Source organism: Eubalaena glacialis, chromosome 18 (assembly GCF_028564815.1).
Source record: "Eubalaena glacialis isolate mEubGla1 chromosome 18, mEubGla1.1.hap2.+ XY, whole genome shotgun sequence".
Classification (NCBI taxonomy): Eukaryota; Metazoa; Chordata; class Mammalia; order Artiodactyla; family Balaenidae; genus Eubalaena; species Eubalaena glacialis.
The window spans coordinates 56,708,149-56,719,630 of NC_083733.1; positions in this window are offsets into that span (position 1 = coordinate 56,708,149).

Sequence of the window (11,482 nt, forward strand, 5' to 3'; positions counted from 1 at the left end):
TTATAAATATTGTTAAGGTAGCAATACTTTCCAATGCAATTTGAAGGTTCAGTGCAATCCCTATCAAAATGCCAATGGCCTTTTTTTTTTCAGAAATGGAAAAGCTGATCCTAAAATTCATATGGAAGTGAAAGGCAAACCAAAGGGCCAAAATAATCTGAAGAAAGAACAAAATAAAAGATTCAAACAACTCAATTTCAAAACTTACTACAAAGTTACGCTAAGGGCTCTAAGGAAGAAGAACAGATGGGTAATATACGCAGAGAGATGGAAATTCTAAGAAAGAATAAAAAAGAAATGCTAGAGACTAAAAAAACTTACATAAATGAAGAATGCATTTGATGAGCCCATTAGTAGATTAGATATAGCTAAGAAGGAATCCCTGAGCTAGAGGATATGTCAATAGGAACTTCCAAAACTGAAAAACAAAGAGAAAAAGGACTGAAAGAAAGAAAAAACCCAGGACAGAATATCCAAAAACTGTGGGACAACTGCAAAAGGTGTAATATATGCTTAATGGGAATACCAGAAGGAGAAGAGAGAAAGGAACAGAAGAAATATTTGAAGTAATAATGGCTGAGAATTTCCCCAAATTCATGTGAAACACCAAACTACAGATCCAGGAAGCTCGGAGAACACCTAGTGGGATAAATTCCTCCCCCAAACACCCCCAGAACAATAAAACAAAAGTCCTGTGTCTAGGCACATCATTTTCATACTGCAGAGAATCAAAGATAAAAAATTCTGAAAGAAGCCATAGGAAAAAAAACAGCTATAGAGGAGCAAAAATAAGAATTACATCCAACTTCTCCTTAGAAACCATGCAAGCAAGAGGCAAGTGGAGTGAAATATTTAGTGTTGAGAGAAAATTGGTGCAACCACTATGGAAAGCAGTATGGAGTTTTCTCAAAAAAATGAAAATAGAAGTACCATAGAATCCAGCAATTCCACTTCTGGGTATTTATTCAAAGGAAATGAAAAGTGTAACTGGAAAAGATATATAGCAGTTCCCCTTAGCAACAGGGGTTATGTTCCAAGACCCCCAGTGGACGCCTGAAACCCTGGATAGTACCAAATCCTATATATAGAGTTGACCCTTGAGCAACTTGGGTGGGGGGCAGGAGGGGTTAGAGGGCTGATCCCTTGTGCAGTCAAAAATCTGAGTGTCAAAATGGATTAAAGATCTAAATGTAAGGCCAGACACTATAAAACTCTGAGAGGAAAACATAGGCAGAACACTCTATGACATAAATCACAGCAAGATCCTTTTTGACCCACCTCCTAGAGAAATGGAAATAAAAACAAAAATAAACAAGTGGGGCCTAATGAGACTTAAAGGCTTTTGCACAGCAAAGGAAACCATAAACAAGACAAAAAACAACCCTCAGAATGGGAGGAAATATTTGCAAACAAAGCAACTGACAAAGGATTAATCTCCAAAATATACAAGCAGCTCATGCAGCTCAATATCAAAAAAACAACCCAATCCAAAAATGGGCAGAAGACCTAAATAGACATTTCTCAAAGGAGATATACAGATTGCCAACAAACACATGAAAAGATGCTCAACATCACTAATCATTAGAGAAATGCAAATCCAAACTACAATGAGGTATCACCTCACACTGGTCAGAATGGCCATCATCAAAAAATCTACAAACAATAAATGCTGGAGAGGGTGTGGAGAAAAGGGAACCCTCTTGCACTGTTGGTGGGAATGTAAATTGATACAGCCACTATGGAGAACAGTATGGAGGTTCCTTAAAAAACTGAAAATAGAACTACCGTATGACGCAGCAATCCCACTACTGGGCATACACCCTGAGAGAACCATAATTCAAAAAGAGTCGTGTACCACAATGTTCATTGCAGCACTACTTCCAATAGACAGGACAGGGAAGCAACCTAAGTGTCCATCGACAGATGAATGGATAAAGAAGATGTGGCACATATATACAATGGAATATTACTCAGCCATAAAAAGAAACAAAATTGAGTTATTTGTAGTGAGGTGGATGGACCTAGAGTCTGTCATACAGAGTGAAGTAAGAAAGAGAAAAACAAATACCGTATGCTAACACATATATATGGAATCTAAAAAAAAAAAGTGGTTCTGATGAACCTAGGGGCAGGATAGGAATAAAGACACAGACGTAGAGAATGGACTTGAGGACACGGGGAGGGGGAAGGGTAAGCTGGGACGAAGTGAGAGTAGCATTGACATATATACACTACCAAATGTAAAATAGATAGCTAGTGGGAAGCAGCTGCATGGCACAGGGAGATCAGCTCAGTGCTTTGTCACCACCTAGAGGGGTGGGATAAGGAGGGTGGGAGGGAGACGCAAGAGGCAGGAGATAAATGGGGATATACGTATGCATATAGCTGATTCACTTTGTTATACAGCAGAAACTAACACAACACTGTAAAGCAATTATACTCCAATAAAGGTGTTAAAAAAAAAAGAAACATCAGTAATAAAAGTAAAAAAAAAATCTGAGTGTAACTTTACAGTGGGCACTCTGTACCCGTGGTTCTGTGTCCACAGTTCCCCATCCTCAGATTCAACCAACTGAGGATTATGTAGCACTGTTGTATGTATTTATTGAAAAAAATCCACATATAAGTGGACCCACGCAGTTCAAACCTGTGTTGTTGAAGGGTCAACAGTACCATTTTTTCCCTGTATAGTTGTCCCTCAGTATCCTAGGGTTCCACATTCATGGGTTCAACCAACTATGGATCAAAAATATTTGAAAAAAATTTTTTCAGAAAGTTCCAAAAAGCAAAACTTGAATTTGCTGCATGCTGGCAGTTATTTACATGGCATTTACAACGATTTGCATAGCATTTACATTGTCTATGGGAGGATTACATAGGTTTTATGCCAGTACTACACCATTTTATATAAGGGACTTGAACACCCATGGATTTTGGTATCCATGGGGTCCCTGGCACCAGTCCTTCCCCCCCCGCCCCGACTTGGGTACCGAGAGACAACTGCCCCCCATAAATGGATACTCCACACAGCTATGCAAGTAGCATACGTTGAAGCAGCAGGCAAAATTTGTCTAAGGCACTTGCTGTTTATCAATTACTTCCCTCTGCCCCCACCCTACAGCAAAAATACTGCCACTCCTTATATATGCCATAAAGAGGAGTGTGATATTTTGTGACTATGAAAAAGAATATATATATATAAAACTGAATCACTTTGCTGTACACCCGAAACTAACACATAATATATAATATCAGATAAAATAAGACGTCAGAGCAAAGATTATAAGAGACAAAGAAGTTCATTTCGTAATGATAGGGGGTTAATTAACCAAAATGACTTGATTAATAATCCTAAACATTTTTTTAAATCAAAAAACAGAGCTTCACACTACATGAAACATTCCAGGGGCTGGGATGGGGGGAGTGAAAGGTAACTGCTTCATGTGTATGGGGTGATGAAAATGCTTCAGATGTAGACAAAAGAAGGTTGCACAACATTGTAAACAGGCTAAATGCCACAAGGTTGTTCACTTTAAAATGGTTAATTTTAATGTGATGTGAATTTCACCTAAATAAAAATAATTTTAACACAAAAAGCAAAATCTGATAGAACTGCAAAGAGAAATAGAGAAATCTACATTATAGTCAGAAATTTCAATTCCCCTCAATAATTGATAAAAACAAGTAGGCAGAAAATCAGCAAGGATATAGTAGACTTAAACATGACTATTAGTCAAATTCACCTGATTCACATTTATAGAGCACTCCATCTAACGATAGCAGAATATACATTTTTCTCAACCACACACAGAACATTTACCAAGATAGACTATATCCCTGACCATAAACAAGTCCCAATAAATTCAAAAGAATTCAAATCATACAAATATATTCCCAGACCACAACTAAATCTGACTGTGTCAATATTATACCATCTTAAGTACTGTAGGTTTTATAAAGTCTTGGCAACCAGTTAAGCCAAGACTTCCTCCTACCTTGTTTTTTCTTACTGAAGTCATTGCCTTTTAATTTAGAATTATCAGCCACCTCCACACTATGGTAATTCACACTCCTCTTTTTTTTTTTTTTTAATTGAAGTATAGTTGATTTACAATGTTGTATTAGTTTCAGGTGTACAGCAAAGTTATTTGGTTATACATATATATGTATATATCTATATTCTTTAAAAAAATTCTTTTCCATTATTGTTTATTACAAGATATTGAATATAGTTCCCTGTGCTATACAGTAAATCCTTGTTCTTTATTTTGTATGTTGTAGTGTGCATCTGTTAATCCCATACACCCAATTTAGCCCTCTCCCACTTCCCCTTTGGTAACCATAAGTTTGTTTTCTATATCTGTGAGTCTAATTCTGTTTTGTAAATAAGTTCATTTGTACTATTTTTTAGATTCCACATATAAGTGATATCATATCACATTTGTCTTAGGCTTACTTCGCTTAGTATGATAATATCTAGGTCCATCCATGTTGCTGCAAATGGCATTATTCCATTCTTTTTATGCCTGGGTAATATTCCATTGTGTGTGAATACATATATACGTATATGTATATTTATATATGACATTGTCTTTATCCACTAATCTGTTGATGGACACTCAGTTTGCTTCCATGTCTTGGCTATTGTTAAGTAGTGCTGCTATGAACATTGGGGTGCATGTATCTTTTCAAATTAGAGCTTTCATATTTTCTGGATATTTGTCCAGAAGTGGGATTGTTGGATAATATGGTAACTCTATTTTCAGTCTTTTAAGGAACCTGCATACTGTTTTCCATAGTGGCTGCACCAATTTATACTCCACTAACAGTGTAGGAGGGTTCCCTTTTTTCCACACCCTCTCTAGCATTTATTATTTGTAGACTTTTTGATGATGGCCATTCTGACTAGTGTGAGGTAATACCTCATTGTAGTTTTTTTTTTTTTAATTTTTATTTATTTTTAATTTATTTCTGGCTGTGTTGGGTCTTTGTTGCTGCACTTGGGCTTTCTCTCGTGGCGAGCGGGAGCTACTCTTCGCTGCGGTGCACAGGCTTCTCATTGTGGTGGCTTCTCTTGTTGAGGAGCACGGGCTCTCGGTGCATGGGCTTCAGTAGTTGTAGCACGTGAGCTCAGTAGTTATGGCTCGCAGGCTCTAGAGCGCAGGCTCAGTAGTTGTGGCACACGGGCTTAGTTGCTCTGCAGCATGTGGGATCTTCCCGGACCAGGGCTCAAACCTGTGTCCCCTGCATTGGCAGGCGGATTTTTAACCACTGCGCCACTAGAGAAGCCCTCATTGTAGTTTTGATTTGTATTTCTCTAATAATCAGAGATGTTGAGCATATTTTCATGTGCCTGTTGGCCGTCTGTATGTCTTCTTTGGAGAAATGTCTATTTAGGTCTTCTGCCTATTTTTTTTTTTTTTTTTTTGATTGGGTTGTTTGTTCTGCTATTGAGTTGTGTGAGCTGTTTGTATATTTTGGAGATTACGCCCTTGCCGGTTGCATCATTTGCAAATATTTTCTCCCAGTCCATAGGTTGTCTTTTCATTTTGTTTATGGTTTCCTTTGCTGTGCAAAAGCTTGTAAGTTTGACTAGGTCCCATTTGTTTATTTTTGCTTTTATTTCTATTGCCTTGGGAGAATGACCTAAGAAAATATTGCTACAATTTATGTCAGAATGTTTTGCCTATGTTCTTTTCTAGGAGTTTTACCATGTAATGTCTTATATTTAAGTTTTTAAGCCATTTTGAGTTTATTTTTGTGTGTGGTGTGAGGGAGTGTTCTAACTTCATTGCTTTACGTGTAGCTGTCCAGCTTTCCCAACACGACTTGCTGAAGAGACTATCTTTTCTCCATTGTATAGTCTTGCCTTTTTGTCATGGATTAATTGACTATAGGTGTGTGGGTTTTCACTCCTTTATTTATATCAGTATGGACTCATGGATATATATTTTACAATTTGAATTATAATCCAGTTTTATAATCCAGACTTTATTTTTGTTGTTCAAATTGTTACAGCTTTGGCCATTGGGAGCTCTTTCAGTTGGCTCCTATGTCCCTTTGACCTACCCCCATCATTGTGGGGTTTTGTTTCATTTTTGAGGACATCCTTAATTTCTGGAACTACAAGATGTTCCAGGCTTACCTTATATATTTCCTGCTTTAGTCCCAGAATTATCCATTTTTCCAAGGAACCCTGGTTCTTTATTGTAGAATGGCATTAGCAGCCAAGATCTGGGCTGTAGGTATGACTATTACTGAGCTGATAGAGCAAGGAAATATGCACGTGTACACTTAACTATATACACGTATCTATAAATATTTATATATGTAAACATCTATATCTATATTAAGCCAGGCATGAGATAGTACTGATATCTCCAACTCTAACGCATTACCCAGCGCATGATTCTAGCCTCCTCTTCTTGCTTATCTGTAACTCTCACTCCAGCAGTGAGAAATCTGGCTCCCACCATCCACTATTAAGTTAGATGTTCAATTCCAGTATACATGGATAGTAGTGTCACGATATTGTTAATATCCTTTTACTTTTAACCTATTTGTGCGTTTATATTTAAAGTGTGTTTCTTATAGTTAGCATATAGTTGGGTCTTGCTTTTTTTCTTTAAACCCAATATGATCATCTCTGCCTTTTAATTAGGAAGTTTAGAAAATCTGCTTTTAATTTGATTATTGATACGGTTAAATTTAAGTCTAACATATTGCTACTTGTTTTCTATTTGTCTCAGCAGTTCTTTGTTCCCTACTTCCTCTTTTTTCTGCCATCTTTTATATTAATCAAGTGTTTTTATTGTTTTATTTTATCTTCTTTGTTGGCTGATGAGCTAAAAATCTTCATTTTGTTATTTTAGTGGTTGCTTCAGGGTTTTTAGTATACATATTTAACTTATGCAGTCTATCTCAAGTGACATTATACCACTTCATAAACAGTATAACTTTACAATAGCATATTTTCATTTCTCTCCTCTAACTTTTTTGCTATAGTTCTCATGCATTTTATTTTTACATAAGTTATAAGCTCTGTAATACATTGTTATAATTTTTATTTAACAGTCAATTATATATTTACCTATGTAGCAACCATTTCCAGTGTTCTTCATTCTTTTGCGTAAATCCAGATTTCCAACTGATGGCATTTTCCTCCTGCCTGAAGGATGTTCTTTAACATTTCTTGTAGTATGGGTTTGCTGCTGCTGACCTTTTCTGAAAAAGTCAAGATTTCACCATTGCCTTTGAAAGATATTTTTCCTAGATTGAAAAAATGTACTTTAGATTCTGTTGGAAAATTCAAACATAATCTGTGCATTAGATGATATCTGGAACATCATAATGGTAGTTGTGATTATGTTTTTAAAGTCCTTATCTGTTAGAGGTACATTCTGGAATATTTATAAGAAAAATGACAATATGCCTGAGTTTTCATTTAAAATCCTCCAGAAAAATAAGTAGGAGGAAAAATGAAACAAGAATGTTAGAATATTCATAATTAAAGTGGGATAGTAGGTACATAGGGGTTCTTTATATTATTCTTTCTTGTGAAAATTAATAAAGGGAAACCTCACTAAAATGAAGTTGGGGGGCCAGAAGAGGGAGCTGTCATGCATGTACCACTGGCTGTTTTCATAGATCCCAACAGGAAGAGATGTACCTTGCATCTCTGGCAAAAAGTGACCTTATTTTATGACATCAACAGGAGGAAGAAAGATTTTCTCTTTGCTTGGAAACAGCTCAGCCAATGAAAATCCACTACACTTTAAACTCTGTTTCCTCCAGTGGACTTCTTGTTTATAACAGCCTCTCCCAACTTTCCCTTCTCCTCTATAAAAGAGTTTCCTCTCCTTTTCTTTACTGGACTTGCATGTGGTTCACCATAGTTGCATGTCCTGGACTGCACTTCTTTGGTGCTCCTGAATAAATCTGTTTTGCAGGTAAAATAACTAGCTGTTTTATTGTTTTTAGGTTAACTATCTTCTTCTTTGGTGCATGTTTGAAATTTTTCATTAAAAAGTGAGGGAAAGCAGGTTGGATCACTGCTCTCCTGTTCTAGAGATGGAAATATTTGCCCAACAATCCCTCAAAAAAAATTCAGATATGATGATTTTTACAAAGGGAAGGTACAAGGCTTTGAGGGCTAATTCTAGGATGAATTGACCTGGCCAGGGAGGTCAGGAAAGATTTTCCTGAAGAAGAATATCTAGAATCTGAGAAAGGAGTAAACGTTAACTAGGATAAAAGAGGAGAGAAGAATTTCCAGGTGGAAAAAGTTTGTGCAAAGGTGTAATTGGCATGACAGACCTAAAGAACACAGCATGGTAGGAGTAGAAAGTGTGAGAGGAAAAAATGAGGAAATACAAGTATGCCAGGGTTTCATGACAAGCAGAGTGCTATTGTGAGGGGTTTGGTTTTCACCTGAGAGCAGGAAACCATTGATGTGTGATAAGGGAGTGTGACATGATTAGATATGCATCTGAAAATATACCTCTTCCTCCATCCTGGAGAATGGAGTGCAAGGGGCAGGGAATTGAATCAATTACTAGTTGTCCAACTGAGAGATGATGATAGAGATGGGAAAGAGGACATACATGAGAGATGTTTAGGAGGAAAACTTGACTTGGACTGATGGGAGGAGATTGATTTTCTGACTTGTTAAACATGGATGGATGTTGCTGCCAGTTATTAAGATGGGTGACACTGCAGGAAGTTAGTTTGGGAGAATAAAATCAGCAGTTTGATTTAGGAGGTATAGAGATCCTTTGAGACATTCAAGATGAGCTCACAAGTAAATATATACAAGTCTCAAGCTCAGAGGAGAGGCTGATAACAATTAATGCCATTGCAATTAAGACAGCAAACTTTGGATTCAGACTAGCTGGGTACAGACCTGATTTTGCCACTTGTTAGCCCATGAATTGTAACAAGTTAAGTTCTCTGTCCTTTAAAGTCCTCATTTGTAAAGCCTAATCAACAATAGACCTGCATCACATGGTTTCTGTGAAGATTAAAGGAAATATATGAAATCACATTAGGACTTTGTGTGGCACAAAGAAAATACCCAATAAATGTTAACTCTTATTATAAAACTGTGAGAGTGCTGTCTTCTCAAGTAGATAAAATAATCATAGGATGCTGGTTTCAGAGCTTTGAATCATTCAATGCAATTAGATTTCACAAATCTAATGTGTGCAAGTAGACTTGTACAAATAGATCTCCTGGTATGCCTGCTAAATTTTTAATGAAGGGAGTGTTTGTGTATTTTTTGGATGCAGGCATTCTTAAAGATTTAAACTGTGTTATCTTCCTCTACCTGGATTAACTTTTCAGACAGTGAGAGTGGGGACACATTCTTTCATCCAAATAAAAACAGAGCTGATTAGATTCAGTCTTATTTGCTTTGAGGGATGATTGATACACTTATTCCCCTAGGGTGCATCCCTCGCAGAGCTTTAGCTTTAGCCTAAGGTGCTTATCAGATCCCCTCCCCCCTTGGCAAGCACTAAGCTCCAATTTTTGTACCTTCCACAAGACTGATAGATGTTCTGCTCTGCTACTGCTTAAGAATTGGAAACTAACTAACTAAATAATAGTCCATATTTAAATTTCCCCAATTGTCCAAAAACGTCCTTTATAGCAGATTTTAAGTCCATAATCTAATCAAGTTCCATGCATTCCATTGGGTTGTTATGTCTCTTTAGTCTCTTTTTAATCTAGAACATTCTTCTGCCTTGTTACACCATTTTTGTAAGTTTCCAGGACAGTTGTGTAACCAGCAAGGATTCGTGTGCCTGTGGCCAAGAAAAACAAACTCTGTCAGTGAGTGTTTGCAGCAAAGTAACGGTTTATGCAGCGCATCCAGGAAGGGAGTGGGAGACAAGCCCTCCAATTCACTCCAAGCTGGTCTTTGAGTTAGGGTTTTGTTTTGTTTTGTTTTGTTTTTTTTAAATAAAGGGGAAGAAGAAAGAAGCTGGGGTTAATCATCATCTTGTGATGCTTCTGTGACATTTCTTAATGTAGTTTCGGGAGTCAGGATGTCTGTGGTTATGATTCTCTGGCCTTGTGGTCCATGGCTCTGGGGTTTCTTAGCTCCTTTTTGCCCTGGAGAAACAACCCGAGTTTGTACATTAATGATGATGTCTGTAATAGCAATTTTAGTACATTAATGATGTTATCGAAAACAGCAATTTTAGTCATCTGATTCTGGTTGAGTAGTGTTCAGTTAGCACAGGATTGAGGTCCGAGGGGACAAGAAAGAAGTTTTGGATAGAGAGATTAATCAAAAACTTGGTAAAGAGACTTGGTTTTAGGGGGATTCAGTTTCAATCCCCACTCCTGTTTTAACTTTCCCTAAATTTTTGAGGAAACAAGGCAATGATTGCTCTAGCTAATTCCTGCTGAAACAGGGCATAGTCCTGCCTCAATTTGGGGAATCTACACTGAGTTGGAAATCTTCCGAGTTCCAAGCATTGGATCTGAGTCTTTCATGATTAAGAATTTAGTCCCTTGGTCCTCCCTTTTGGTGCAACAGACCCAATTAAAAGTAAGTGGAGGAGCGACAACCAGAAATTTAATAACTCTTGGAAAACAGATCTTGTTCCTTGAGGAATTCAGGAGAATAATCCTGAGAAACAGTCTGGACCTGGCACTTCTGGGGAGACTTGTTTTAGCCTTGTAGCCAGTTGCCTAATTTTATCTAAGTAGGTTTTACTTTGTAATGTGGTATTAACATATACAAAACAAGAGCTGTTGGCCACTATGCATATGTCTCCTTTTTCTGCTAAAATCTAAAGCAATTTTATTGTCGAGTACTATTCAGGATAAAGAATCTAGTGTTTTATTCTGAGAGGCTGTAGCTTCAGCTCTTTCATTTGTTACTACTATTCTTAAGTAAGAGAAAGATTTCACCATTACCTTGAGACTCTAATATTGTAGTTGGCAGATATTGTTTTGAGAATGGATGGTGGTGTCCTTGATTCTGATACAGTTCAGAAAATTCAGGTTCACAGTAATACAGGCATGTGTCTAAAACCATGTCCACAATGGCCATCCAGCTCTATTTTGATTTCTAAATGTATTCTTTCCTTAATGGTTAAAGCAAGTGTACAATCATGTTTGATAGTCCAAAAAACAGACCACTCTGGTCAGCATAAAGTTTAAGTTAAATAATGTATAAGCCAGAATGACTTCCCCAATATGTGAAATTTTCTTCTGTCATTTTTTTGATTGCAGATCTTTTGCTAGATCAAAATATTTGTCCTTTGATGCCAGGGTGGTTGGTTGCTGCCTGCCCTGGGACCATGATGTCCTTTGGTGCTAAGCCTACTTTTTGTTTATATATATTTTGCCTAGTTATCCACATTGGAAGAAAACTAATCATACATAGTGAACAAGCTCAGAGGTATTCTAATGGGGAAGCATTTTATAGGGTATACATTTTATTTATCAATTATACCAATTTGTCATACAA